Raw genomic sequence first — 17,895 nt, 5'->3', positions numbered from 1 at the left:
TCTATCCACTGCTGGACTGGACTCTCCCTAGAGGATTATCCTCCCTAATAGACCTTAAGGCACTTTGACTGAGCTGCCCATCTCTGCCAGCATAGGCTGCAAAACACACACACGGGCTAGGCCAGATATCGTCACTGCTGGTCGACCCGTTCGCAGGTCCTCAATAACATTGCAGCAGGGGGTAGCCACATAACGCTACATTGCAGCACAATACGCCTGCAGCATTGCAGTAGCGTATTAACTACGCAATGTCACTGACCCTGCCGTGTTACTGTGTGTTATATCACCCAGCAGGCTTGGCGGCCGGCTCGCCTTCACTAGGGCACAATTAACTTACCCCTCCTTGAGACTACAGAAGAGAGAGTGAGTGTGTGTGTCCACAGTGACTGTGAGAAGAGGCCTGCTGTGCCTCACACTGCGAAACATTCTCATCAGATGAGATCTGACCAAGGCCTCTCCGGTCTCAGCTTAGAATTTTGATAAGCAGTAAATAATTCATGGTGCGCAGGGAGGGGAATGTGGGGCAGAGCAACCATGATTTAAATAAATAAAAAGTTTAGGTGTTCCAAATGGCACCCTATTCCCGATATAGTGCACTACTTTTGACAAAGGCCCACTGCACTATACACCCTTTAGAACGCAACAGACACGTAATTACAGGATCCCTGAAATTTCTGAGAATTTGAAACGGTGTCGGCATTCCTCTCAGTTTAAATTTTTCATGGTATGTTTCAAGATCTGTAATGTCGTTGTTTCGATGTTACATTACATCAATATGAGAGCTAGCCTCGACCTGTGTAGTAAGAGTGAGCGTTTTTCACATTATGTAAGATTTGGCTTTGTCCTTTAGTTTGGGGAGATTTGTGCAACTGAGCTTCAACAGTACAAAATAATAATACCGTTCGAACACCCAACAGTATTTCATAAGAGCAAAGACCCAAACAAAAAGCCTTCAAGTTCTGGAGTTCAGTAGTTAATCATCAGAGCAAACCACGTTGTGGAGATCGCTGTGGGGCCCAGGCTTCCTGCAGTAGAGGAGGGTGGGAGGCCTGCAGTCTCTGACCAGGGCTTGTCAGGGAGGCCTCTCCATTCACAAAGACAGGCGTTTCTATGTGAACAGGCCCTCAGCTGGGGGGGGGGGGGGGGTCCTCCTTTCATGGGGATATCGTCCTGCTCCCTCAGCCTCAGAAAGAGGGGTGGTGGGGATTTCTTTTAAGGACAGGGGCTGGGGTGAGGAAAGGGGAGAGTGTAATTATGCACCACCAAGACAGTCACAGACACTGATAGCACCATGAGAGACATGAAGGGGCTGCCTGCGTCGCTTAAACAATCAGCGGTGCTCCAAGCTCAAGAGTGCTGGTTGGGAGGGAAGTGCACTTAGGAACAGAGACATCCCAGAGATCCACTGACAGGAAAGGAAGAGCATAGGGGGCATAGAAGGCACCACACCAGGATGAGCCTGGTCTGGGCGAGGTCTGTTCCCAATGATGAGAGGGCCAGCTTCCTGTCCGAAAGATCCCAGGAAATGACATCCAGGCATAGAAATATAGTTACTAGAACAGACATTGTGTTCTACCCATTAGTGTTTCCGTCAAAGAAGGATAATGGCATAGAAATAAGTATTAGAACAGGAATCAAGTGTACCCATGTGTTCCATCCCATCACATTGGCATGGTCTGGCGTTTCCTGTTCTTGTAATTCTATTTCTATGGGGATGGGGACTGTGCAGCTGTTTTGAGACAGACTGTGGACTGTGAAAACTTTCAATGCCAGAGAGAAGCGCAGAGAACAAAAAGAAAAACCTCAGCAGCACTGGCCGGCGAGAGGCAAGACAATGCCGTGGTTTCCCTTTCACCCCATTTCAGAGGTCCGTTGAATTAGACTGCCAACGCTCTTGTGGAGGTAATCCTTTTAGATAACTTTAAGAGAGGCAAAACAACGCTCGGACAGCGAAATGTGGGAATAGGAAAAGGAGATTTTTCTTTATAACGGGGTTGGTGGAAGGCGGGGGGTTTTCCATTCAACACATCTCAAACGTCGATGTCTAGCTAGCTACCACGGCCCTCTTCAAATATAGACCCACATTTTGGCTAAGTAGGATTTTCTTCAGCCCAAGTATTGCTCTCTTTCATTAGAAATAGAAGCTGAATGTGTCAACGAAGAACAATGAATAAATTATTTGGATTCACTTTGATGTTAGTGGGCCAATTCCAGATGCCTCTGCAATGGGCGGAAAATAAAATCTTTAAGGAATCAAATAAATATTTCCAGTGAAATGGACTAATTCTCCTAGAATTGTAGTTGTTTATATTACTTTGTTTAAAGTTCTGGCAGGAGGCTACATTTATACTGAACAAAAAAACACAATATGTAAAATGTTGGTCACGTTTCATGAGCTGAAATAAAAGAACCCAGAAATGTTCCATACGCACAAAAATTTGTTTACATCCCTGTTCGTTGTGTATTTCTCCTTTGTCCAGATAATCCTTCCACCTGATCACCTGATCATTACACACCTTGTGCTGGGGACAATAAAAGGCCACTAAAATGTGCAGTTTAATCACAAAACACAATGCCACAGATGTCTCAAGTTGAGGGAGCCGGCAATAGACATGCTGACTTCAGGAATGTCCACCAGAGCTGATGCCAGAGAATTTAATGTTAATTTCTCTACCATAAGCCGCCTCCTACCTCATTTTAGAGAATCGTTTTAACCAAGCCAGTCCCTCCACATCAGTCTTCTTTACCTGAGGCCAGCCACCTGGGCAGCTGAAACTGAGGAGTATATCTGTCTGTAATAAAGCCCTTTTACGGGGAACTCATTCTGATTGGCTGGGCCTGGCTCGCCAATAGGAGCGCTTGGTTCCCAAGTGGGAAGGCCTATTCTCTTCCCAGGCCCACCCATGGCTGCGTTCATGCCCAGTCGTGTGAAATCCATAAAATATTTACATTGACTGATTCCCTTACATGAACTGTAACTCAGTAAAATCCTTGAAATTGTTGCATGACGCGTTTCTATTTTTGTTTCGTCATCTTATTAAATTATATTTGCCCTGAAATGAATAACTCCTCTAGAAAGTCATGGGGAAAGATAATGCACAAGCCATTTTAACTGTAAAAATCATACTTTATCTACAAGTATGCCATCTCCTTATCAAATGGGGTTCACCACAGCGGTCAGAAAGAACCCGGCATACTCTTCATAGAAAATTCCTTTAATAAATAAATCAAATGTACTGTTCTATCAGTTGTAATCATCCTGAGATGTATCTATCAGAATCGCCCCCTCCTCCCCCAGTCCCTTGACTCACTGTGTCCCATACATAGGCTTGTATTCACACCAGAAGCCCACATCAAAGCACAGGCTGCCTTGCTAGGAGACTCCTCAGTGATCCCAGCCCCAGAGAGGCATGCATGGCAGGGCTCTGAATTATTTACATGGTCCTTCTCGCTCACCACCGCAGGTAGGGAGCTGCATGAAGCCATTCACAATGGGACTGAGAATAAAAGTCTCCTGGGACCTACTGTGGAACGGATGATGCTCCTGCTCTAACTTTCATGACGTCACGGTTTAGAAATGAGACGAGAAGAGGTGGAGGGGAGAAAATAACATTCCACCTTGATCCTGTAAAGTCTTAGGTCTGAGAGGATGTCATCGTGGCAGGCAGGGTCTCCTGGCTAAAGTTAAGAGGTAGCCTATTCCGTTTGTTGGAGGCGACTTTTCCAAGACACACAGGAGACCGGTCTACAGTATGAAGGACACACCAGGGTCGCCTCAGTCAGTTCAATGGTCGGCTTGGAGCAAGATGGTCACAAGAGCCAGCTGGTCTTCTTGATTAGCGAGACCCCTCTGACATACGTTTATCAGAAAGTCTGCCTTCACTCGGAAATTGGAGTGAAGTAGTAAGGCAAGCCCCCATGGTCTCAGTCACACATATATAAAACGACACCTGCACATCAAGAGAACAGAGATACACAGCTACACCCTTTGCCAAGCCCCCTTTCATCTCCCCGGTGTTGTGGCAACATCTACTTCAAAGCCAGGGCCGTGGATGAGAATGCTTTTAGCAGAGCCCAGGGGTCAGTATGCTACAGTCTGAAACAGCCATGGGTGACAGAGAATGTGGATAAGCCATACTTCACAGTAAGACAAAACCATTACAGCAAGACAACATTCTATAGGCCCCTGCTTCCAGCAAATGTTCTCTAACCCATAGTACCAGAAGGTCAGTCAGCACGAGACAACACATTAGACGTATTTGCATTATAGAATGCTTTCTACAAGACTGCAGTCCAAGGTTGGATCTGTAACCTACTGAAACCAACCGGTTGTCCACACAAGCAAGAGAAACTACTAGCTACATCCTCCATTTACAAAGATACAATTTTTAAAAGGCAGGCCCATGAATGTCTATGAAGATCCATGATGCATGAATGCTCTCTATCAAATGTTTTCACTGACCTTATTCTGAAAGGCTGTGAGTGGAGAGAATCCCTCTGTGTGAGAGGTAGGAAACTGAAAAATCGCCATTACAGCTTATAATCCATTAGGAATATAGTTCTCGAAAGCCATGTGAAGTTCCTCAATAATTTTGGCAAACGACATTAATGCATAAACCCATCAACGCCACCCTTGACCTGAACCAAAGTCATTTGAGAACCTGAAGAATGCCATTGTGTGGCTAACACACAGGCCTAAATTAAATGTGAAACGTCTTGTGACAATGGCCTCTCCCTCACTGAAGCCCCCCTCTAGCATTTACCAGAAGAACAGCCCTATAGTTTTGCCCAAGGAGGTTCCACTTCCACCCAACAGTTACAGCTTCATTGAGAGACAAACTTAAACAGCAAGGCACATTCTTTCCACCTGAATCTGCCAAATACGTTACTCTGCAAACACTGCAGCTACCTCAAACTTAGATTGTATATCATATTTAACCTGTAGGAGCCAGACTCGTATCATAAAGGATTATATGAACCGTCAAACCACCACGGTTCTGCTGCCTGGTCCTCAGCCGTCAAAATAACTTTTCAATCCCTGCAAATTGTAGAGCTGCAGAGACAGCGACGGAGGGTTGAGCTCAGGAAAACAAGTAGGCTCTTTGCTGTGGGCTCGAATGCAAACACTCTTGTCACAGGGGTCAGGTCGATCTCAAGCTACCGTAGCCCACCTATGAATAGCTCGCAAATAATTCTGAAAGTAAAATCAAATCTGGACATGTTCCACTGCAAAACAAATCTCACAAGTATCTGACACCGCAAGCTCCCAGCTATTATCTAATCACCACAACATTCTCACCCTTGGTTAGCCAAACCTAATACATTTTTGCCAATTAATTTCCAGCAATATTGTCTGTCTGTCTGGTGCGCGTTTGTCTATCACTCCATGTTTAGCCAGTTGATGTGTTAACAGTCTTGTGGGTTGACAGAAATACTTTAACCAAAATCTTCAATTAAAACGGTAACTGAAAAGTAAGCTTACCTGGCAGAAGTATATCATGAGTGAGTATATCATTTCTATTAGGGATGCACAATATATTGGGGAACATATCGGAATCGGACGATATTAGCTAAAAATGCCAACATTGATGTCGCCCGATGTCTAGTTTACCACCGGTGTACAAAACCGATGTCATGAAGTGCATACCTAGATAACGTCATTACGTCATTACGTCATGTACCTACATCACATAACATTTTGCACAACACGGGCAACACAGCATTCCTAACCTAGCCCACAATGTCTGCTATGTGGATCGTACAGTCAACAAGTCCAGCAGTCATTTGAAATAGAAAGAACATTTCACAGAGACAACTCAAAGGCGAAATCCATTAACCTCTTGCTCCTACCTGGCACGCAGGCGTCCCATCTAGAGCTCTGGAAATGCAAATGCACTACGCTAAATGCTAATAGTATTAGTTAAAACTCAAAACGTTCATTAAAATACACATGCAGGGTATTGAATTAAAGCTACACTCGTTGTGAATCCAGGCAACAAGTCAGATTTTTAAAATGCTTTTCGGCGAAAGCATGAGAAGCTATTATCTGATAGCATGTAACACCCCAAAAGACCCGCAGGGGACGTAAACAAAATAATTAGCATAGTCGGCGCTACACAAACAAAATATAAAACATTCATTACCTTTGACCATCTTTGTTGGCACTCCTAGATGTCCCATAATCACTATTGGGTCTTTTTTTAGCGTTTCATAACGTAACGTCATTTTTTTTAAATTCAAAAAGTCGACGATACACTTTCACAAAACACTTCGAAATACTTTTGTAATGCAACTTTAGGTATCAGTTAACGTTAATAAGCGATCAAATTAATCACGAGACGAAGTGTTTTCTTTAGGGATCCGTCTTGAAATACTGTCCATGTATTTCTCAACCAAAATATCCGGTCTGAGACCTGAAGAAAAAGCCTGTCTTGTTCATTTGACCAAGAAACAAACAATTGGCAAATGACAAGACTGTTGACATCGTGTGGAGGCTGTAGGTACTGCAACCTCAGCCCTATTTAATGTCTTTCGCCCATAACAATGGGTTGAAGCGGCGGATGGATATATTTTTCCACTTTCAGTGATCGGATTTTCCTGCACTTTTCAATGAAACGCACGTTCTGTTAAAGTCACAGCCGTGATTTAACCAGTTTTATAAACGTCTGAGTGTTTTCTATCCACACATACTAATCATATGCATATACTATATTCCTGGCATGAGTAGCAGGGCACTGAAATGTTGCACGATTTTTAACAGAATGTTCAAAAAATTAGGGGGTAGGAGGAAGAGGTTAAAGCCAAGATAATGGAATTAATTGCTCTTGAAAATCAAACGTTCTCTGTCGTAGGCGATGTTGGCTTTCGCCAACTGGTCGAGCACTAGTACACACTACCAAGTGCGCTAATTTTCAGATGTTGCCCTATCGGAGTTACACTAATAGCATCGATACTATTAGCTTCATGACATGCATACTATGGAAAGCTGTTTGGGTCTTGCGTATCAAAAAAGATCGTAGCACTGTCAAAGCTGTACAAAAGTTTGCAAACAAGCAAACACCGGCCACAAACGAAAGATGTGCTTACAATACCGCGTTGGTAATAAAGCATAATTTGTTTGACCGCAACTTCTGGGGTAGCTAGCTAGCACCAATACACCAACCTGAAAACAATGACCAGTAGAAACTGCTGTCATTTTCATTATTCTTAGCAATGATTTGAATCCTTGTGAGTAAGTATTAGCTAGGTAGCCACTTGTTGTTAGCCTATTGAAATTGAACTTCAGATCATGAAAATAAATAGCTAGCCAGCTACTTAACTTCTTGGCGCACCCATCCAGTTAGCGGGATCATTTGTCAACAACCGCTGAATTTGCAGATTGCCAAATTCAAATTAAATTACTAAAAATATTTAATTTCATGAAATCACAAGTGCAATATAGCAAAACACAGCGTAGCTTGTTGCTTTACAGCAAAAGTTGTCCAAGTGTTTATGTTAGGACACCTCTCTCAGCAGACAAAACATTACAAACAGCGAGCAGCAAAGTAGACACCTCACGAAAGTCAGAAAATATATAAAATGAATCGCTTACCTTTGATGATCTTTGGATGTTTGCACTCACGAGACTCCCAGTTACACAATAAATGTTCCTTTTGTTCGATAAAGATTATTTTTAAATCCAAAAACCTCCATTTGTTTGGCGCGTTTTGTTCAGAAATCCACAGGCTCGTGCAGACGAAAATTACAAATAGTATCCGTAAAGTTCGTAGAAACATGTCAAACGGTTTTTATAATCAATCCTCAGTTTGATTATAAATTAATCTATAATATTTCAACCGGAGCGTAGTTTTTTCAATAGGAGAGAGAAAATGTCTGCTTCAAGCTGTTGCACATGCAAAACTCTGCTGGCACCCAGCCATCCACTGATGTGATCGTTCTCACTCATTTTTCAGAATAAAAGCCTGAAACTGTCTAAAGACTGTTCACACCATGTGGAAGCCATAGGGAAAGGAATCTGGTTGATATCCCTTTAAAATTGAGGGAAGGCATGCAATGGAACAGGAAGATTTGTTTCTCTTAGGCACTTCCTGGTTGGATTTTCCTCAGGTTTTCACCTGCAATATCAGTTCTGTTATACTCACAGACAATATTTTGACAGTTTTGGGAACTTGAGTGTTTTCTATCCTAATCTGACAATTATATGCATATTATAGATTCTGGGCCTGAGAAATAGGCAGTTTCATTTGGGTACGTTTTTCATCCAAACATCAAAATAATGCCCCCTACACTCAACAGGGTAACCCTGTTGCCCAAAGCTAACGTTATAAGCAGCCAGCTAGCATCAACTGCTGTGAAGCTAGCCACAATAAGGATTAGGCACAAGTGGAATTTGCGGTTTGCCTTCAAATTAAAAGTAATTGACAGTGAAAATCATAGAATTATGCCATACTTTTAGTTTGAAGGCTAACCAACGTCCACTGTTGTGGCCATCTTCAAATAGATGGATCACACCATTAATCAAATAAGAACAGTATTATAAATTAGGGTTATTTTAGATGACACCTAGCTTTTTACAGTTGAAGTTGGAAGTTTTCACCTTAGCCAACTACATTAAACTCAGTTATTCAGTTTCTGACATTTAATCCTAGTAAAAAGTCAGGTAGGATCACCACTTTATTTTAAGAATGTGAAATATCAGAATAAAAGTATAGTGATTTATTTCAGCTTTTATTTCGTTCATCACATTCCCAGTGGGTCAGAAGTTTACATATACTCAATTAGTATTTGGTAGTATTGCCTTCAAATGTTTTAACTTGGGTCAAACGTTCTGGGTTGCCTTCCACAAGCGTCCCATAATAAGTTGGGTGAATTTTGGCCCATTCCTCCTGACAGAGCTGGTGTAACCGAGTCAGGTTTGTAGGCCTCCTTGCTTGCACACGCCTTCTCAGTTCTGCTCACACATTTTCTATAGAATTGAGGTCAGGGCTTTGTGATGGCCACTCCAATACATTGACTTTGTTGTCCTTAAGCCATTTTGCCACAGCTTTGGAAGTATGCTTGGGGTCATTGTCCATTTGGAAGACCCATTTGCGACCAAGCTTAAACTTCCTTACTGATGTCTTGAGAGAATGCGTCAATATACCCACATAATTTTCCTGCCACATGATGCCATTTATTTTGTAAAGTGCACTAGTACCTCCTGCAGCAAAGCACCCCCACGACATTATGCTGCCACCCTCGTGCGTCACGGTTGGGATGGTGTTCTTCGGCTTGCAAGCTTCCCCCTTTTTCTTCCAAACATCATGGTCATTATGGTCAAACAGTTCTATTTTTGTTTTATCAGACCAGAGGACATTTCACCAAAAGTACAATCTTTGTCCTAGCCACCGTATTTTTTGTTTGCTGTTTGGGGTTTTATCAGACCAGAGATATCATTTCTCCAAAAATAAATTTTTTGTTTGATTTGATTTGTCCCCATGTGCAGTTGCAAACCATATTCTGGCTTTTTTTAATGGCGGTTTTGGAGCAATGGCTTCTTCCTTGCTGAGTGGCCTTTCAGGTCCTGTGGATAAAGATACTTTTGTACACGTTTCCTCCAGCATCTTCACAAGGTCCTTTACTGTTGTTCTGTGATTGATTTTCACTTTCCACAACAAAGTATGTTCATCTCTAGGAGACAGAACGAGTCTCCTTCCTGAGCGGTATGATTGCTGCATGGTCCCATGGTGTTTATACTTGTTCATCTGTACAAACAATAGTACAAGTGGTACCTTCAGGTGTTTGTAAATTTTCTGAGGTCTTGGCTGATTTCTTTTGATTTCCTATGATGTCAAGCAAAGAGGCACTGAGTTTGAAGGTAGGCCTTGAAATACATACACAGGTACACCTCGAATTGACTCAAATGATGTCAATAAGCCTATCAGAAACTTTAAGAACAAATTCTTATTTACAATGACGGCCTACCCCGGCGAAACCAGGATGATGCTGGGTGAATTGTGCGCCGCCCTATAGGACTTCCAATCATGGCCGGATGTGATAGAGCCTGGATTCAAACCAGGGACTGTAGTGACGCCTCTTGCACGGAGCTGCAGTGTCTTAGAACACTGGGTCCATGTGTGTGTGTTAACTACACAAGAAAGCTTTTAAAAAGGCAGCTACATTTTTTGAATAATGGTCATCAGTATCGTTCTTTTGGCAAGGAAAATATCAGCCAAAAATGTCATCTCGGTGTATCACTCGTTTGTATCTATTATTTGCAAACTTCATCATGAAATGAACAGCAGCAATACAAAACCATCACATTAGAGAGTACATTTCTCACACTAGATGTGTAATTAAAGGGGAATTGCATTCAAATCAAAATGTGTTCATTTTCCCCCCAGAAAACGGAGAAAATAGAATATGGGAAAATAAAGAGATTTTTTTTTTTTGCTTTACCCAAGAAGGTTCCCCTTCCAACCAACATTTACAGATTCATTTTGAGACAAACTTAAACTTATTTTTAGAAGTAACCATTATAGTAGTAGGTATACTACCATTCAAAAGTTAGGGGGCCACCTACAAATGTTCTTGTTTTTGACAGAAAAGCACATTTTTGTCCCTTAAAATAACATAAAATTTATCAGAAATACAGTGCAGACATTGTTAATGACTATTGTAGCTGGAAATGGCAGATTTTATGGAATATCTACATAGGCCCATTATCAGCAACTATCACTCCTGTGTTCCAGCACATTGTGTTAGCTAATCCAAGTTTATCATTTAAAAAAGCTAATTGATCATTAGAAAACCCTTTTATATTAGCACAGCTGAAAACTGTTGTCCTGATTAAAGAAGGAATAGAACTGTCCTTCTTTAGACTAGTTGAGTATCTGGAGCATCAGCATTTGTGGGTTCGATTATAGGCTCAAAATGGCTAGAAACAAATTGTTCTGAGAAATGAAGCCTATTCCATTCTAGGTTGAGAAACAGACGCCTCACAAGTTCTCAACTGGCAGCTTCATTAAATAGTACCCGCGAACACCAGTCTCAACGTCAACAGCGAAGAGGCGACTCCGGGATGCTGTCCTTTTAGGCAGAGTTCCTCTGTCCAGCGTCTGTTCTTTTGCCCATTTTAAATTTTTATTGGCCAGTCTGAGATATGTTTTTTTCTTTGCAAATCTGTCTAGAAGGCCAACATCCCAGAGTCACATCTTCACTGTTGACGTTGAGACTGTTTTTTTTGCAGGTACTATTTAAAATGATGATAAACTTGGATTAGCTAACACAACATGCCGTTGGAACACAGGAGTGATGGTTGCTGATAATGGGCCTCTGTACGCCTATGCACCTATTCCATTAAAAATCAGCATTTTCCAGCTACAATAGTAATTTAAAACATTAACAATGTCTACACTGTATTTCTGATCAATTTGAAGTTATTTTAATGGACAAAAATGTGCTTTTCTTTCAAAAACAAGGACATTTCTAAGTGACCCCAACGGTAGTGTATATTGACACTAAGGACACGAGGAAGGGGAGAGAAGAAGAATGTGCCTATTTAAAAAGATACATATTTTTGTTGTGTAGCTCTCGTGCTAAAAAAGGTTGGAGACCCCTGCTCTTTTACAACTCCCATAAAAAGGAGACTTATATAGCCTATATTCATGACCTAATATTAATGGTATATACTAAAGAAAAAACACCTGACGAGGTTAACCTTGCAAAGAAATCACACAGGCATTGAAGTGAGTAAGAGTCAGGCTATACATTACATGACTAGTGTGTATAAGATGTTGGTTAATCTGTTATTGAGTAGCGACAGGCAGTATCACCTCGGTAATTCCAAGCATAAACTGTACTGAGAATCGTGTGTGTACATGTTTTTACTCTGTGAGAGCGGCAGCAATGATTTTGTTATCTGTTATTTGCATGGCTGTAAGAGCATGATGCAAACCCTCTTGGATAAATCACCACTCGACACCAAAGGGTATTAAATGAGTGGACAATTTAATAACCAGGCCCGTAGGCTTAGAGTTTCAGAGGCCCTCAAAGAAACATCCAGACAGTACACGTAAACAATTTGGATTAATGAACATGAATGTGTTCTATTACTCATCTCTTACCAACATTCTCCATCACCACCACAATCAGTGTGAAAAAGCTGTTATTCAGAGAGAAAAAACCCTTCGGTTGTCCCACTTCCTGGCTTTCATTAGAGAGAAGAGTACTGCATTGTTTTATATATCTCTTGGAGTCCTTAAGGGCTTTCTCTCTCCCTCCCGCCTCGCTCTCTTCTTCCTTTCTGTTAGTCTGTGGAGGGCCTGAGCTCCGAGGAGTTATTGAGGACTCACTGTGCAGGGAGAGAGCAGAGAGGCTCTAAGCCTTATGAAGACAGAGGGACTGAGGGAGAAAGAGCAAGAGGAGAGCACAGAGAGAGTGTTAAAAGAAATGAATTAGTTGAGCAGGAAAAGAAAAGGGTTTCCTTTATCTTACGTTCCTACGTTTAAGTTAACTTTATATTGTCTTGTGCAGGGGACAACACAAAAAGGGACCACACTGAACTGTCAAGATTGCATGAGAACCCTCAGCACCAAGTCTTGAGAAGAAAGAAACTGGCTGTAGAGACTAGCAGTATGTACCTGCCTACAGGACAGTGCATTGTTATAGGCATACACCTTTATTTTGAGGAACTATAGGTAACTATTCATGGGGCCCAGATTTGTTAGGGGAGAAACACAGTTGAAAAGACTTTTCAACTGGTGTCCTGTCTAACATTCCTAAGTGCTGCATCATATATCCCTACAGTTGTTAGAGAGGAGTCATCCGGTACATTCCATAAGGAAAATGGCACATACAGGAAGGGCAATAATACATTTGACAATAGTGATTACATAAGAATAAAATGCAGGTATTGCCACACCAAGTTTTGAAATGCACCGTTTACTTTACTTGATTCACTGTGGCAACTCAGTCAAGTATGACAGTTAGTGATACTGGGAAGGTAACAGTAGTTACCTCAAAACCGCACATCAAACCTAACCCATCTCTCGCTCCCCATCATTGTAAATGGACCGTGCACACTTTGGCTAGTTTTTGTAACTATTCCGGTGTGATATCTAGGCTAGTTTGATACGTTTGCAACGTTACCCATACAGGTTACGTAAACATAAAATCTTAAAGTGACAACAATATTATTTCAGTCAATTTAAAAAACGCATAACTAGCCAATATGAGAACTCACTGTGTTTGGGCGGTTTGCCTAGGTGTGCAGATATTGCTGTATTAGCTAGATGTATAGATAGCAGGTGTTTGTTTTCATGCATGTTTTATATGAAATGGTACATTTACAAAGAAAGAGTTGCATTTGTTATCCTCGCTTGATAATCAAGAATTTCTACATTCTCTGACTGATGCCATAGACAGGAGCATGTGCTCGGATCACACTGGCGCGGTTCCTCGCGGCTAATAAGATGCACTCCAAAACGTTTACCTTGCCACACCAACCTTACGAAAAAACACACAAAAACAAAATAAAATGTGATAAAGTACAATCGGATAAACGTTAGCTTGCGATGGTATCGAACTCGAAAGTCAGCTCTTACAAACTAAACGTTATTGTGCTTGCATGCTGTGTTGTAGCGAGTAAGTCAGGATGTTATGCTATCAGAAATTTGATGATTAGCATTAGCATAACAAAAGGAGACTGGCTAGCTAGCGTGATTTAGCGTGCGGTGCTATCTAGCTGGATAGCTAACTCACTCTCCAACGAATCACTGAAATTATAAGCCAACACTAACGTTAGCATTCTCCCGAAACAAAACAAGCAAAATAAACAACATAAGACTTGTTTTTCGTGCAATGAAAGTGTCTTGTCAGCCAGCAAGATAGCTAGCTAGTGCTAGTTAAAGTCCAGCAGTTGGTTGGTAGCTAGCTACTAACGTTAGCCGATATGGACTACATTAACTAGCCCCATTAGCTAGGTCAAGGTGGTCATGTTATTAATAACAAATGTATCCGTTTCGTTGTCTAAAAACACAGATTAACACATTTAATTCGTTCTCAATGTATACGCAAAGCTGATGTTTACAAATAGCTCCATTTAGTGAGAAACTCTTGGAATTGCTAGCTATCTCGCTAAAGTTAGATAACCATTCCGCCACTGACTGTCTGGCCCAGCGCTCTATTGTAACGATTTCTACGCAGGGACCGTACACCCGTTTCCTTGTACCTCTTACCTCCGAAATTATCAGAGTAGAACACAGCAAAATGGACTCCGGCTCCTCTTGATGTGTCCAGAAAAACGGAGCGCTCCTCTTCAGGATACAGCTCACGTCGGTGGCCCTTTTTGCCGCTGGGGTCTCCCTCTGCTTCGTATTTTCTCAACAGTAGCTAGCTAGGCAACCTTCCCAGTTAGCCAACTGGCTAACCTCGGATACCACTCTCAATACTTTCGTTCCTGCTTAGATATGATGCCAAATTAAAATATATTTCAATTCGTCCAACAGTTCGGGTCACCCACAGACATAAAAAAATCCACTTGGGGATGGTGTATGGTCCGTGTCCGACCAGCATTGAAGGGGAATTAGCTGAAAATTAGACAGAGCTTATCCGCTTGATGCTCTTCGCTACCTCAAGCGATAGTGCTCTCGGTTCTCCGTTCACTGACTAGTAGAGAGTTGGTAGTCGCAGAATGATGACGATGCCAAAAACATATAATTTTTTTAGAACGATGCAAACATGTTACGTCCGAAATAGTTGCTTGAACCTGTACTGTTTAGGGTAGTTATTATAATGAATATGATTGTTTTCACATAATTGGTCCAGTCTATTGGCTACTGTTTCTTATATTTCATACAAAGTGTGTGTGTGTGTGTGTGTGTGTGTGTGTGTGTGTGTGTGTGTGTGTGTGTGTGTGTGTGTGTGTGTGTGTGTGTGTGTGTGTGTGTGTGTGTGTGTGTGTGTGTGTGTGTGTGTGTGTGTGTGTGTGTGTGTGTGTGTGTGTGTGTGCTCTTTATGTTTGTATCTTTTATTATTTTTTACTGTTGTTGCATTTCGTTGGATGGTGTATACCACGTGTATCCAGTACATATGACTAATACAACTTGAAACTTGAAATGCATCTGTGTGAAAAACCCAGGAGATTCATACCAACCAATTTCAGTATAACGCTATTTCCTGGACCAGTGTCTAGCACAGCGCTGAACCGAAGCGGCTGTGTGCCCGGTATTGTTTTGCCTTGTTTTACGGTCATTTCCATGTCCTGTATCTTAATCTGCCAGGGGGAGCTAGTCTGAAGGCCTGAGATATCACTAAGCGCCAAAGAATGTGATTCTGAGGAGCATGGAATTGACACTGGCACTGAGCCAACGAAAGCTGAAAAATATGCCTCAGAGTGAGAGTGAGTGAGGGAGAGCTTTTCCAGGCCAGGCAGACACAAATAAACTAAGAGCCTCTGTGGATAGCAGAGCAGCCCGGCAGTTGAAACCTCCACACGCAGGGAATCCTTATGTGGAAATTGAAAAGTCCCTCTGACTTGTCTGTCTTCATATTCCAATAGTACATTAGGTTTATTTGAGTATCCAGACAAAGTCAGAGGAATCAGTATGGTCATATTAGTTTTCACATTGAAATACAAAAGGCTTTGTTGGAGTTATATGTTTAGGCCACATCGCATCGGGCAACATAGAGTTGCGGAATATGAGGGGAAATTAATAACGTTAACATCCTATATGTCTCATGTCTCGGGATAGACCCAGGCTCCATAGAACATATGTCTTAGACCCAGGCTCCATAGAACATATGTCTCAGACCCAGGCTCCATAGAACATATGTCTCAGACCCAGGCTCCATAGAACATATGTCTCAGACCCAGGCTCCATAGAACATATGTCTCAGACCCAGGCTCCATAGAACATATGTCTCAGACCCAGGCTCCATAGAACATATGTCTCAGACCCAGGCTCCATAGAACATATGTCTCAGACCCAGGCTCCATAGAACATTTAGAATACTGCAGGAATCCATCAATGACAGAATGTCAGCTCTGTATGTTAAACCTCTGGACAGGGACACAACAGGACAGCTTATTGCTGTGACAATTCTCAATTTACACTGCGATATTCCTCACATAACTGCACACATTACTCCGATTAACATGGAGCCTAGGCTAGGCTGTCCAGACCACAGCTACAGAGGGGGAAAAAACACAACAAATGGCTTCCATCTGTTTCTATGACTGCTCCACCACTAGCGTCCAGACCAGTGCTGCTGCAGAGTGTTCAGCCACGTTTGGCTGTTAAGACACTCACTGGAATTGGGCCTGGCCTGTGCATTCTCATTGTGCCTTTTTCTTACAAATCATAACTCCGCTCTCAGAAACAGACAAGGCTTCCCATTCTATTTGCATCATATGTTTTTCAAAGACCAATGACAAATCCCAGATGCCTTTCATCTCGCTCACAAAGTCTGAACTGAGTCTCGACTTGCGCCGAGGTATTTCCGGGCCCGCAGAGTTCATAGTTTGACACATACCCAATGTCCATTGATGGGCTTCTGTGTTGTGTTGAGAAATAGAGGGTCGCAGTCAGTGATGGAGAACTGCTGTTGTCTGCTGACCACTAGGTTGGATGGTGGTCATGTGGCTAGTCTGTGTAATGATGGATGGAAAATGGGTTTCATCATAATAATACAAAGCTTTCTCACATTCAGGAAACTTCTTTGCTCTGTTTTGATTAGATTAAACCATTACTCTGAGGTCAAGCCCTTACAACCGCCAACATGACCATAGGGAAACACAGCTCTTACTCTGTACAATAGGGAAGATGACATTGGTATTGTTTGTATAGGCCTTTCCCTGTGCAGTAGTCAAATGAGCTCACAGAGGAAGAATATAGCTCAGTTGGCTGCATCAGGGTTTCTTGCTGTGAATGAAAGGGTTAACCCAGTATTGCCGGGAAAGGATCATGTGTTGCTCATCTGGCGTGTTGTGCCACACACAGCAGCAGCAGAGTGCAGTGTGGGATATCATTTCTTTGATGATGAGTGCGGGAAGGAAGGGTGCTTTTCTCTTCCCGCCGGACATGACTCTTCAAGAGGGCCGAGGCCTGGAGGAAAAGTGTGTCACTATCATAGAGGATGACACCACACACACACTTTCTCTGTTTCACACACACACACACACACACACACACACACACACACACACACACACACACACACACACACACACACACACACACACACACACACACACACACACACACACACACACACACACACACACACACACACACACACACACGCGTCTGTTTCCCCGGTGCGTACTGTGGCTGTGTGGGATTACCCTCTGCCCACTGGTTCAGTGTGGTAGGTAGCATGGATAAGCCACACACAAACAGAAAGATGAAGAGATGAGAAAGAGGTCACCTCAGAACACCACAGCCTCTCTGGAAAAGGAAAACATGGCTGACTGTGTGGCTGGGAGAGAATTGATTAGAGGTGACAGTAACAATGGCTCAGGCCAGATAATGATACAGTGTACTACAGTAAACCATGGATCCAGTACAGGGCAGAACAGACTGAGGATAGTGAACACAGAGAGAGAAACAGAAACCTGATATGGCATTTGAATTGAATGTACAGTGTTGATGAGGTCAACTACCATACACCGCTGTCATGAAGGTTACATATGAAGCAGTCTGAGGTCAACTAACATACACCGCTGTCATGAAGGTTACATATGAAGCAGTCTGCGGTCAACTACCATACACCGCTGTCATGAAGGTTACATATGAATCAGTCTGAGGTCAACTACCATACACCGCTGTCATGAAGGTTACATATGAAGCAGTCTGAGGTCAACTACCATACACCGCTGTCATGAAGGTTACATATGAATCAGTCTGAGGTCAACTA

The 17,895-nt window shown here is 42.4% G+C and overlaps 1 protein-coding gene across 1 annotated transcript in view; it reads right to left on the bottom strand.

Annotated features, from left to right (window-relative positions):
• LOC124001442 (F-box/WD repeat-containing protein 7-like) overlaps positions 1-14,612 on the bottom strand; it is a gene marked incomplete at its 3' end in the record, with an annotated part of 86,988 nt that extends 72,376 nt beyond the window's left edge. The window contains exon 1 of the mRNA XM_046308173.1: positions 14,217-14,612. The remainder of the gene's footprint in view (positions 1-14,216) is intronic.
• Between the last annotated feature and the right edge of the window lie 3,283 nt (positions 14,613-17,895).

The sequence above is a fragment of the Oncorhynchus gorbuscha genome, linkage group LG17 (assembly GCF_021184085.1).
Source record: "Oncorhynchus gorbuscha isolate QuinsamMale2020 ecotype Even-year linkage group LG17, OgorEven_v1.0, whole genome shotgun sequence".
In the NCBI taxonomy this organism is placed as follows: Eukaryota; Metazoa; Chordata; class Actinopteri; order Salmoniformes; family Salmonidae; genus Oncorhynchus; species Oncorhynchus gorbuscha.
The sequence above is the reverse complement of the archived record's forward strand: the minus strand, read 5'-3'. Positions and strand labels throughout refer to the sequence as shown.